Source organism: Petaurus breviceps, unplaced genomic scaffold (assembly GCF_028583685.1).
Source record: "Petaurus breviceps papuanus isolate PSGF00001 unplaced genomic scaffold, PetGlider_PUasm1.0 37, whole genome shotgun sequence".
In the NCBI taxonomy this organism is placed as follows: domain Eukaryota; kingdom Metazoa; phylum Chordata; class Mammalia; order Diprotodontia; family Petauridae; genus Petaurus; species Petaurus breviceps.
In genome coordinates, this window is record NW_027186296.1 from 106,662,058 (window position 1) to 106,676,224 (window position 14,167).

Genomic DNA, 14,167 nt, shown 5'->3' on the forward strand with positions numbered 1-14,167 from the left:
AGAGAGGGGGAGAGAGAGAGAGAGAGAGAGAGAGAGAGAGAGAGTGTGTGTGTGTATGTAATGAACCACTCTGCCTTTGGCTGTCTAATAAAAAAGCCTTTGGACCTCTTCTCAGAATAATGTTTTTAAAGGCATAAAATAAAATGCATAGACTTACAAAGGAAACAAATTATACTGAAATAGAGATAGCACAATACTTTAAAAAATCAAGTTCACAGAATGGCCAGGTGGCACAGTGAGTAAGAATGCCGGCCAGGAGTTGAGAGACCCGGGATTGGTTCCGGCCTCAGATACTTAACACCCACACAAAATAACTGGCTGTGTAACCTTGAGCAAGTTACTTAACCCTAATTGCTTTAAAAAAAAATCAAGTTCACAAACCCCAGGTTAAGAATCTACTCTAAGCAAACTTTAGAGAAAAACACAGTCAAGTTTGGATAAGATTATTTCCTTTTGGTGCATTTCTGACAAAGATATGAAAGACTTTTTGATGTCTCAGACCACAGGTGATGGTGGTTGTTGTTTCTAAGAGCAGTGATAAATTCTACTTCAAACACTAAAATCTGTAAGAAAGAGCAGAACGAGGGCATGTGGTTCTTTAGCTTAGTTGTTCTATAAGCACATGAAACAGGTAGAGGCCTAGACAGTATGACAACTTAGACACTTGAGGCTCCCAGAACTAGCAAGAATTAAAATGAATTAGATGTCCTGTAATATATATTTAAATAAAGGGAAGTTTAAAGGTGAATATTCAGAAAACTTGTCCACTGATTGTTTTAAAATCTGTTTGAGAGTATTGAAATTTAACCTTGACAAAGAATAGTTTTTTAAATAGCAAACAGTTGGAAGGCAGGCTGACCCTACTGGTCCCATCCTTAACATGAGCTTTCTTTGAAAGGAAAATATATAATGTGTATTTTTTTTTGTCCAGAACAGTGATTTCACTGGGATTGAATTCCCAGTGAGCAAAATTTTCTCCATGCAGATATGCAATTTCTCTGAAGTGTACAAGTCTGAGAGAGTTTCCTGGAGGCACTGATTAATTTTACAGGATATTCCCAGGATTACCCGGTCAGTATCTGTCAAGAGGCTGTGCCGAAGCCAAGTCTTTCTGACTCCAGGCCTGGCTCATGCTGTTGCCCTCAGATAAGTACATACATCAACAAATAATTATATACCAATACTGTATTAAAAATGTATTTACTGTGAAATGTGTTCATTTTACCTTAAATGATTAGTTTGTTTTGTTTTGTTTTAAGCAATTGGGGTTAAGTAACTTGCTCAAGGTTACATGGCCAGTTATTTCTGGGTGGGTGCTAAGTGTCTGAGCCCAGATTTGATCCCAGGTCATCCAGACTCTGGGGCCAGTGCTCTTACTCACTGAGCCACCTGGCCACCCCTAAGCAACTGGGGTTAAGTAACTTGTTCAAGGTTACACAGCCAGGTGTTTCTGGGTGGGTGCTAAGTGTCTGAGCCCGGATTCGATCCCAGGTCATCCCAACTCTGGTGCAGGTGCTCTTACTCACTGTGCTACCTGGTCGCCCCTTAGTTTGTTGTTTTTAACCATCATTACTTTCTCTGTATTTCCTGATTACAGCCTATACTCTGGTTTTTATAACTGAAGTCTGGGGTGGGGAACCTGTATTTGGGCCGATTTAGTGAGTCTTCTTAAGCATTCAGGACCATAGGATTACAGCTTTAAAACTGAAAGGAACCTCAGAGGTCATCTAGTGCAACCCCTTTGTTCCACTGATGTAGGAACAGAGGGCACTATTACATGCCCAAGGTCACATATCTGGTATCAAAGGTAGAATAAGAACCCAGTTTTTGTAGTAGTATGAACTGGGGATTTACAGTTTCCTTAGAGAATCCTCTTTTTTGTCTTACTGTGTGTAGGGAAATGCCCCGTGTTGTGTGTGTGTGTGTTTAAGTTCAGAATAAAAAATTTTTTGTTGTTTTTTTTCAAAGAGCCCAGTTCCATTCCTTCCAGATCTGACATTGTTTCTGTTATACCATAATGCTTCTATCTTTACTCTGCACTCTTTTTTCTTTTTTCATTCCCCTGGAGCACATGCTCAAAACTGCATTGGAAATGAATGGAAATGATGATTTCAAATGTGATATGAAGTATCTGTTTTACACCCTACTTGTCAGGAAAACACTTTATGTCAGCTGGAACAAATGAGCACTGCCAAGATCTGCTTTCTCTTCCTGTTATATAATATTCCTTGTTTATGCACTTTTTTCTTCCTTTCCAATGTCAGAGCTTCGATCTGACCTATACTATTAGAAATTCCTCTTTGAGTGTGCCTTTGGCTCTACCACTGGCCTATCCACATGAAACTGGCATCATTGCCAGTACTCCCCTCCAACCATTACTTTGACCATGCTCTTTGCTTTCTGAATATATGACACATCAGTGCAAGATTCTCACATTTTATACCCTCCATACTAAGGCAACTGGGACTATCTCCCTTCATTTGTTTATTCAGCTAAATTCAGTAGCCCCCATTTATCTGTTCTGCTCCAGTCCTACCCTTCCCTCATTTTCAAGCATGTATGCTCCAAGTACCTTTTCTATCAAGTCTTTTCAGGTGCCTTAGACAAGGTGAGGTCCAATTTTGATCGTTAGATAATCTTAGCTTCTCTCCTTGCTTTCTGTTCCTAAATCATACTTGATTTTTCTGCAGTGTATATGTTCTGGCTAAAGACTGAACTCCAATCAATCCGACTTTGCAAATCACCAAAAGACAGCAAACTTGTGTTTTAGTTTTGTTTCACTATTGGCTTCCCTGCTGAGTTAAATGTTGGTTTAAGTCAGGGCTTATGCTCTGAAGAGAGCTCCCACCATGTCTAAATGGAGCTTGGTTACTATAAGTCTCTTGTATGAAATTTAGAGCTTAGAGAATTGCAAAGAAACTTTTATTTGCTAAAATACAAATACTCAAAGCAAAAACCCTTAAGTGGTTAGTATTGGGAATATAAGGTTAAACAGAAACAGAATATATATCTGCTAAATATTCTTCCTCATCTGCAGAGGACTGGGATTATAAATTTAACTACACAATACATTTTTATTATTTGCAATTTTTTTCCGAGTCTTTTTTCTGTTTGTACTTTCCTGTCTTCAACAACCATATTCCATCATAAGCTTAGGAAGGAATCACAGAGGTCCAAATCATTCTGAAAAATTCTTATTAGCATAGCACTTCTTAGCATAGCAAATACACTCTTAATAAATGTCTGGGCAATAAGGCAATCAAGTATCAAATGCCTAGAAGCCCTTGGGTCACTTCCAATATCATCATAATCAGCATAAATATATTGATCCTCTAATTCCAGGTCAAGGATTCTTAACCAGGAATCCATAAATCAATTTCATTTAATCTGCGAGTTTGGATGGGGAAAAGAATTGCATCTTTATTTTTACTTACTTCTAGCTGAAATTCAGCATCTCCCGTTATGAATGTAGGCAATAAAATATTATTCTGAGAAAGGGACCAGAGAAGCACTTCCCTGGCAAGGGAATACATAACACATAAAAAGGGTAAGAACCCTTGCCCTAGGTGCTGAGGATAGAAAGGGGTATATACTACAATCTACCAAGCATTTATTAAGGGTCTTTTATGTGGGAGGCACTGTGCTGGGCACCTTAGGGAACATACAGTGCAGGTGCAGAAAGAAGACATATGCATAATAAAATTAACCCACTACACTGTTAAGGGCCCGATGAATGGCATACACAATAAATGTGATAACAATGCAGGGGAAGGGAATGATTTGCCCCGTCTGGAGCACTTGTGGAAGGTTTCATGGAAGATATAGAACTTTATCATATCACTGAAGAAAAGAAAGCAGAAGCAGGGGAAGGGAACCTTCCAGGAAGGGAGACAGAAGAGTGTGAACAAAGTTCAGGAGGCTGGAAAACCTAGGACACATTCAGGGCACACTAAAGAGATGGCTGGCCATTAGCAGACCTTGGATGTAGGAATTTGAACTTGTTTTGAATGAAAGGGTAGATGGTGATAGAAATGGAAAGGAAGGGAGGGATGTAAGGGACATTACGCAGGGAGATTTGATACGGCTTGGTCACTGATGGGATCGCAGTAGAAGAATGAACATTCAGAAATGGCTAATCTCTCTTCATCCTATGTCTTAGTCACTGTCAGTATCTATTTTCCTTCCTGAATGTGGGTTTTCCCCCTGACATTGGTTGTCTTCTTGGAATCATAAAAAGCCAGTGTCCTACACAATGATTTTTCACCTTCAAAACAAAAAGTCATTATGCCCTCCAGTGTTACATAATGCTGTCTAAATGCCTTATGAGCCATATACTCTCTTTAGCATTAAGGAAACGAGGGATAATTACTTAACTAACTTCAAGCACTGGCAACATTACAAATTCACCATAAATATCAATCTGTTCTTTTCAGAACTGCACCACCAGCTCTGAAGCAGCCTAGGGCTGAGGGAAAGAATTCTGGAAAAGGAAGCAAGGACCTGGATCTCAGTCCTAACTGCAAACCCAACCTGCCATGTGACCTTTACTGAGTTACTTTTATGTTTCCATTTCTGGATCTCACAGATTGAAATTGGGAATGCTCTAACACCCGTCTCCCAGAATTGCCTGAAGATCAAGTGAGAAAAGAGGTGGGAAAGTACCTTCCTAAAGTCAAAGGTTCTAGACAGAGGATCGTGGAAACTCAGAATTGAAAGGGCCTCCAAATGGCACCTAATTCAACCCTTCCTGAAACCATAAATGTGCTCTCTAATGTTTTGACATTTTAGCCTCTGGCTTGAAGATTTCCAGGAACTGGGAAACCACCTGCCATAGAATTTCATTCCACTTCTGGCCAGGTTGACTTGTTCAGAAATTTTTCCTCATACAGAGTCAAAAAATCTAATGCTTATACCTGTTACCCACTGGCACTAGTTTTATTTTCTAAAGCCAAGCAGAGGTTTAATCTCTTACACGAATGAGAACATATAATGTGCTAGGAGCACAAAGAAGTTCCTAACTTCACAGGCATATATGATACAATCATTGTTATTATTCATCTTAGAAATCCAATAATCAAGAATTTTCTCTCCTATATAAATAATGCTATTACATTTTTTTCTTTAAAAATCTATTAAAAATACAGCATATACTAAGGAATGGAGATTGTAGTTGGCTTTTTATTTTATCAAAAACATTCACAAAAAGCTCCAAACCAAAAGTTTCTGGTTTAGAATGCTCAATCTTGTCACATCTTACTAGGATTAAAATAACAGTTTACCAACAAAAGATAAAAACAACTGAACCATTACCAATAACTGAACTATTCTTCTAAAATAACTAGAGCACACTATGAGCACAACAAATACCAATTCATTCTCCCTCCCAGCCCAGCCCCCCAACCCCTCACACACAGGTACATCCACATCTACTTACAATTTGGCAAGCAAAGATTACATTTTTTTTTAATTACCTCGTCTCCGCCCATAGCTCCTGGCTGCATGTAAACATAGAAGAAAACCATGGGTATTTTTGTCAAAATTTTGGTTTTAAAAGAAAAAAAAATCAAAAGTTTTCTAAATCTTCTCAGAATTAAAAACGTTTGAGTTATTGCTCAGACAGGTTTATCTACAGAAGTCTTCATAAAAAAAAAAAGCCAAACTAAACCATAATCTTAACACTGAAATTCAAATGAACTGGGCAGCCATTAGAGTAAAAATACATGGAGTACTTCTTGCTTGATCTAAATCTTAATGTCCAACAGTTACACTATAAAAGCACACTTTACTAACATGTAAATTCTAACACCTGTACTCCAGAGTAGAAAACCTGATTTAAAATTTTATTAGTTGATTTTTATAGAACCTAATCTATTTTATCCATTTGTCTGCACTTTAAAATAATATACAATATATAGTTATATGTTTCAAAATGCAAAGTAGTTTATTGTAATATTTTCTAAAACTATTCTTGATCCCTTAACCCCTAAAAAAAATTCCCACAAATTCTTCATCACAGAATTCTATCTTCAAGCCTCTGCTCATACCTAGAAGGAAACATCCTCACTTCTCCGACCATCTGAATACTAGGCCATCTCTTAGCTTCTGACCCTTCTTGCTTTCTATATAGCATGACATAAACAGAGTTACAGAATCTCAGAAATGGAACAAAACTTCAGAAATCATCTAGTTCCAACTGACAAAACACTCTACAATATTCTCTAACTCAGTTTTTACATGAAGACTTCCAGCATAAGGGAGAACTCCCTACCTGCTGGGTCGGCCCATTTCACTTTTGGACAGCTCTAAATTCTAGGACATTTTTCCGTATGTGGAACCAAAATTTTCCTGAAACTTGCACCTGACTGTTTATAGTTCTGCCTCCAGGGACCTCTTTTCCAAAGTCTATAAAAACTAAAAGAAAAAAAATGAACAAACCATAACTAGAACTCAGAACTCTTTTGTGACAAAAACATTATGAATGCTGTTTAAATCCTCAGATGTCAAGTTTAATATGAATGTATAAGTAGAGCCTACATGAATGAGACTGCATGACGTCTTGGGAAGGGGGAGGAGGAGAAAATTTAAAACTCAAAGTCTTATCATGAAAGTGAATGTTGAAAATTAAAAATAAATAATTAAAAATAAATCCCCAGATGTCTTATGAAAGATTATCTAACCATTAACAAAGCCTTTGAGAGTGAATAGAACATTGGCCCTGGAGTCAGGAGGTCCTGATTTCAAATCTGCTAATAATTGCCTGAATTCCAGTCCTGGAAAAAAAGGCTGGGACTGGTAAGATAGCTCAGAATGAAAAGGAAATTACGTATTTCTTCCCTCCCTTTCTAGTGTGGCACAAGACTGGCCTTGGGCACCAGGCACAATTTCAAAGCTGGTTAAGACTGTCTTTGGGGATTTCCAATTTCCCTTTCTGTGCTCCTTTTTCCATCTTCTTGTACTATTGGTGATAATTTACTTCCCTGGATCCCAGTAGCTTCGTGTTTCCCTAAACTCCTAACGAGAGCATCCCTAAACCTTTGGCCACAGGATAAATCTCTCCACCTTCTTGTCTCCACCAATGTGCTTCATAAACAAACAAAATAAATAACGATAATTGGCACGTTTTGGGGTAGTATTGCCCAAAAAATTCAGGCAGCATGAAAGTGTTTTGGGAGTGATTTTTTGCCACAGGTGAGACAGCTTTAGCTACTGATGCTTTTCAGAGCTTTTCTGCTCACCCGTTAAAAAAAAAAAAAGTCTCTAAGATCCAGACTATTGGTTTGGGTTTTTTCCCCCACAATGGCTCTCATGTGTCAGTCATTGGCACTTAAGAACCTTTTTCACTGGGTGAATCTTGTTTCCCCAATGTAATCATAAGGCCCTTGAGAACAAAAGACCCTGTATTAAGTTCTATTAGTAACTCCCACCCTCTTTTACCCCCAATCAAAACCTAGATAAACAGTTAATTCAGTTAATGGATGGACCAAAGGAGACAGTATATCATAATTCTTCTAAGTTCCACCTCTTCATCTGCCATGATCAACATGGCATCTGAACTTCTTTAAGAACAGAAATCCATGGTGAGTAGATGCGTTAGAAGTTGATAAAGAAAGTCCCTCATGAGAGAAGTTTGCAACTAATTAGTCTCACTAGAATCATCCTCTTTCTTTAGAAAAGACAAGTGAACTGAATATAGAGCAAAGTCCAGAAGCATAAGAGATAGATTCCCCTCCACACACACCCCCATGATGACAGATATTCATGACATTTATGATTTGATTGGATTATATAAGATGATTAAAATTTTTAGAAAACAAACTTGCAAATATTTAAATTAAGGTTAGACATTATCACTGACACAATAGAATATTAAGACTCTATCATTGTCCCATAAATCTACCAAACAGTTTAGAACTCATAGAAATTGTAAATATTTTAAAAATAAGAGTGATGAGTAAAATATTTCCAACAATCTTAGAGTTGGAAAGGATGACACTTAGACTAACTAGTCCAAAATATACCTTTCAAAATCCCCACATACTGACAAGTGGTCATCCAGCTTTTGATGAAGCCCTTCAATAGAGGAATACCTGCCACCGATAGAGCAGCAGTTCTTAACTTGGGAACCTTTATTTAAGGGTTCTGTGAACTTGAATGGGAAAAAAATGACATCTTTATTTGCATTAACCTCTAGCAGCAATTTGGCATTTCCTTCAGTTATTTAAAAACATTTTTCTGTGAACAGGTGTATAGGTTTTGCTAGACATTTTTTGTTCTGTCTCCCCCATTCGATTGTGAGCTCTTTGAAGGGAGGAGCTATCTTTGCCTCTTTTTGTATCCCCAGTGATTAGCACAGTGTGTGGAACATAATATGCATTTAGTAAATCTTTTTTTGAAGTTAGTAAATAGTTAATAACTATTGCCAAAGGAACTGATGGCACATACACAAAAAGGTGAAGAATGCCTAAATGAAAAGGATTGTGTTCCACTTTGGATAGTTCTCATGATTAGGAAGTTTTTCCCCAATGCAGAGTCTAAATTTGTCTACTGCCAATATCTGCTCATAATTTCTAGCTCTGCTCTCTGTGTCAAACAGACTAATCCTTCCACCCCAGTCAGTCTAGTCCCCTAGTTCCCCACTCTGACTACTACAATCCTTGTCTCAGACCTCTAATACCTCTCCACTCTTTTCTTTGACTATCCAAACACTAAACCACAGGACAACCCTCCAAATACTTAAAGACACCAATCATTTCCCCACATAAAACTTATCTTCTCTGAGCTAAAGATTTCCAACATGGCAGAATAGAGAAAAAGCATGGCATGGTATAGAAGGATGCTGAAACTGGAGTCAGGACAACCTGATTCCAAATGCTATTTCTAATACTTATTAGCTATTTGACTACAAATAAATTAACATTAAACCTTTGTTTTCTTGCCTGTAAAATCATAATAGCTTTAGAACCTCTCACGTGACTTTGACATAGAATGAATTAATATATGTAAATGCTTTGAAATGTTTGCCTTTCTAAAGTAGAACTACGTTTTGTATGACTTGACATGTATAATTGATACAAATGCTTGCCTTCTCAATAGGTGTTAGGGGAGGAAGAGAATTTAGAACTCAAAATTTTAAAAATAAATGTAAATAGATAAATGAGGCTTTAATAAAATAAAATAAAATGTATGCCTTCTACCACTCATGAAAGCTTATCAACTACACATACCACCTAACACTGTGTTGTACTATGGTCTGCCTGTCAATAAGCATAAAGATGACTGAAATCTCTCCAGTCAAACACCCAAAAGTCCTTCTGACAGTTCAAGATTTTTGTTAATTATACACACCAACCTTATTATCACCACACACTAATCAACAAGTTAATGAGCTACAGACACACAAATAATGACCATTAGTAATAGCATGTTCTTAAAGGAAAAAGCTATTTCATCTTTGTATTACATGTAGCTTGATAACACAAACCATCTCAACCAGGAAATGCTCAGTCTCCTTGCTGAGCAGAGAGAAATGGCAACCAAGGTCACCACTGGTTTAAAATATAAACTTGTCTATAAAATCTTACAAGTGTAATGGTGGATCATTGAAGACTATCACCATGTCAGGTGACATAATTAAGTCAGATCATCTATAGGGCACTTAGGAATTGGAAGGAGTAATAAACAGATGAAAAAGAGAGCATATATTTCAAGGTTCCATAACAAATTCTCCTCTCCACTGAAGACAACAGAACCACCACATTTGGGCATTACCTTACCAGTCCCCAGGGTGCTGCATGATAAAGTGTGATTGTGATTAACACTAAAGAAAACTACAAAGGGAAGTGAGCAGCTGGTTAGTCCAACTGTATATAGAAAAAGTCCATCCTGGAAACAGCAGTTTTGAAGGCACTGAGTGAGTTAATCTTAAGATATTTGAAAGAGTGGAGGAGACAAAAGTTATGGGGAAAATATCATGGACCTTATCTACAAAATGAGAAATCACCAGTAACTGCTGACTCATATGCTTAGTCTTCTATCTCTACAAAACTTTTATGAGAATAAGCTACACCCAAATCAAGAGCATCCTCCATTAACCAATGAGAGGGCAAAAGGAAAGCTTTCACAAACAATATTTTATAGGAGATCAGATTTGTACAATCATATAATTGGCTGAAAGGAATTGGAGAATACCAAACCCTACTGTGCTCGGAGTTTGCTGATCAAAAGATGAATTTCATTTGGCAGAATAAAATATCACCATGAAAACTCTTGCAACAAAGTGTATCTCATAGTTCTGTTAAAAGTCATGCAATGACTTCATGTGTAGGTATCATATTTGTCTTCTCAGCAGATGGGTGAGGGCTGGAGATAAAGAGAGAATTTGGAACTCAAAATTTTTAAAATATTTTTAAAAATTTTAAATAAAAATCATACGGTATTTCTCGAAAGATGCATCAGGGGGAACTTTGAAAACTCTCACATGATTAATATCAAGCTGTGGATTGAGCAGAGAGACACATTCTTGCCAAAGGTGTTTTGCCCTTGTCACGGAGAATTGTTCAGCTGAGTGTCCAATAGGAAAGGAGAACCCCTATAGATGATGACATTTGCCAGAAGCTCCAGTTTGCAAACACTGTGCTGACTATTTCAAGCCCAAGAAAACTATATAGCCTCCCATATGAGATCTATAAACACTGAAGAGTCCAAACCAACTAATCACATGGGAAAAGGCAAGTGGATGAGGAACAGGTATACCTACTGCACAGTGATGCAGGGTTATCAATGGCTCTGTGGAAGGGGAAGGAAGGGGACATAGTAGGAACAACTGCCAAATGTGACTGGTGGATTATATGGGGCAGTTCAGAGCACCAAAGATACTGCCCAATCCAAATATGCTTTTCCCCAGACTTGTATGTAGCTGGTACATTTGGAAAAGCGAAAATGTTTCTTTGCTTCTGAGGAAGCCCCACAGAAGCATGCTAATGTTTCTTTGTCTACTTCAGTTTATAAAATACAACCTCCTCTAATTGCCCCAGGGAACTCCAACATAACCTAGTAGTCTAGCCAAGGCTAGTCAATCACAGATAGATACCCTCACTTGTTCTATCTAAGACCAGAAGTGAATAAATAAAACTCACATTGGCAGGAGATGGATGGGACATACGTAGCTTTCATATTCTTTGTCCATAAAAATAGTGTATTGTCAGAATTATAGTCATATCTTAAGAATAAAGGCTCTTTGCTTCTTAAAATACCAGCAGATTCAGACTATGGTCGAACACCTCAGGACTAGTTCATGAATACCTAAGTGTGTACACACTTGTGTATGCATATACAATATGAGTCATGCATATATATACATATATGTGTGTATACATATATATATATACACACACCAGATGAAGTATAAAATATCCCAAAATTTATCAGAAAGAGTAGGGGTGTGCTAAATTAAATTAGGGAAACCATACTACCCCTTCTACTTGATAGGATGGCTATTTAAAAATGTTACTGCCTATCTCTTTACACATTTCCACATCCCTGAACAGTTCAGTTTTTTGGATTTCCTTCACTATATTGAATTTCCTCTTCTGAACTTATTTTAGCCTATTGATGTCCCACTCAAGGTATGGTACACATGAGTAAACACAAATATTGCAGATGTGGTCAAAACCAGACAGAGGCCAATAAGACTACTTCCTTCTATCATTTGGACCTTATACTTTTATTAATGCAACATAAATTTGTATCAACTTAAATTTATGTGCCAGGCACTGGACTGGGGTGAAAATCAAAAGACAGTCCCTTCTCTTGAGGAACTCACAATCTAATTGGGGGGACAACATGCAAATAAGATATATTTATATATATATTTATATATATATACTGCACACATATATATGTATATGCATATACATACATATACACACATACCTATATAAGAGACAGAGACAATTTGGAAATAGTCTCAGAGAGAAGACATTTAAATAAAGGAAGACTAGAAAAGGTTTCTTGCAGAAGATGGGAATTGAGCTGAGGCTTAAAGGAAGCCAGAGAACTTAAGAAGTGGAGAAAAGGAGGAAGAATGTTTCAGGCCTGGGGAAATAGCCAGTAAAAACACTTGGAACTGAAAGGTAGAGTTTCTAGTGAAAGAAATAGCTTTCCCCCCACAATTTCATTATGCTACTGACTGATGTTAACAAGCTGGGCATCAGTTAAAGATATGAGGTTATTTTCATGGAAATTACTGCAAAGTCAGATCCCTCTCATCCTATATTTGTATATTTGAGCATTTTAACCTAAACTCAAGACTTCACATTTGCCCTTGTTAAATTTTGATTCAGGGGTAACTAGATGGTGCAGTGAATATAGCACTGGTCCTGGAGTCAGGAGGACCTGAGTTCAAATCCAACCTCAACACTCAACACAAAAAACTAGCCATGTGACCTTGGTCAAGTCACTCAACCCCTCCAAAAAGCAAAAAATAAATAAATGAATAAATAAATAAATTTTGTTATATTGGTTTTAGCCCAGCTTTTCAAGCCTGCAAGGAAAGTGTGCTGTAAAATGTGCAGTCTTATGTAAATATAAGGTCTCTGATGGAATAAAAGCTACCATTCTCTCCATTTCTAGGAATACAGTACCATCCAAGAATAAACATATTTCTTTTTAGGTGTATTAATTGTCCTCCTCTGATGCCTTATCTCTGTGCCAACAACTATTTTTTTTTCAACAAGCATTTTTTAAGCACCTGCTGTATTAAGCATGGGAGATTCAAAGACAGTTCCTGCAAGTATGAAAGTGACCTTGAATTCCTGCAGGTTAGGCTGGCAGAACTGGGGCCACAGAAGGTCCTACACCAAGGGCAGCTAGAAGAGCTACCAATATGGGCCTACTAACAGGCTGTCTGTCTGTCACACATTCCAGTATAGTCCCAAGAAGCTCACCTCTACAGGTCTGGCCATACCATACAAACTAGTGGGTTGGTGTTGTTTTTTAAATTAAGTATGCTTCAGAGAGAAGGAATCTACAAATTCAGATTATTCTGCTTTTTAACTTAAAAAAAAATTCTTATTCAAAGGCTTGGAAATATTTTTAGGAGATGTTGTTTGGACTATTGCTTTAACTGAGAGCTGCCAAGTTTGCTGACTCACAGAGAGAAATGTCAAAATGAAGTTACAAAATGGAACTTTCCCTTGTCGGTCTGTGATGAGAGGCTCTGCTCATTAGACAACGGGCCTCCAGGAATTGGTGACTACTTTTCCATGTGATATTTTTTTTTAGCTGTCTACAAAATCAAAGGCAAACTTGTCTCTTTCAATTTTGTTGACTTTTTACATGAATCAAATTATAAAATGCTTCAAAGACTTTCCATTTTTAAACTACTCATCTAGGAACAAGATGAAGGGGGAAAAAATGGGACTCCCTTCCACTCCATATAAAACAGAAACAAAAATATTTGAAAAATTCCAAAAGAATGAAGGCCAACAACTGCCTCCCTTCCTAAAAGAAAAAGTTTCACCTGAGATTAATTGCTCACAAAAGCTTATTAGAGGACTCAGAGAGTTCAAGTGTTTTAGGAAATGAACTTTTAACTTAGAAAAAATGAACCACATTAGAACATAGCTCAGCATACAAGACGACTTCAGACTAGTACTTCTTGTATAAAAGTGGGCAAATCATTTACTTTTCCTGGGCCTCATTTACCCTAACTCTAAAATGAGGGGGTTGAACTCAATGGCCTCTGTATTCAGTGACAACTCAACTTCTATTGGGAATGATTTCAAATGAGCTACTTTATACAAACTTCCTCCCTAGGTACTTAAACATCTCTTCTGAATTAGGAAAGATTACTGTTTATTATAACACATACCCAACGAAACAGTGGGCAGATGGCTCTTGGTATTGTTAAGAAGACTTGGTTTCAGGGCCTACCTCTGACATATACCTGTGGCGTGATCCTCGGCAAGTCATTTAACTTATTATCCCCGGGCAATTCCAAGACTATAAACTGCAGGGCAGGTACTAATCTTCATTGGTAGGGGGGCTGAGGAAATCATAGGTCTGCTCTAAAAAATAAACACTTCCTTAATAATAGTCGTTTCACTCATGTCCCACACTAAGGCCTCTTGCCATGAAAGCATGAGCTCCAGTAGGCCCAGACAAGCTT

The 14,167-nt window shown here is 37.5% G+C and overlaps 1 protein-coding gene across 5 annotated transcripts in view; it reads right to left on the reverse strand.

Moving 5' to 3' along the window:
* Nucleotides 1-14,167, reverse strand: part of CPEB3 (cytoplasmic polyadenylation element binding protein 3) — a 184,166-nt gene that overhangs the window by 91,348 nt on the left and 78,651 nt on the right. The gene's annotated exons all lie outside the window — the stretch shown is intronic.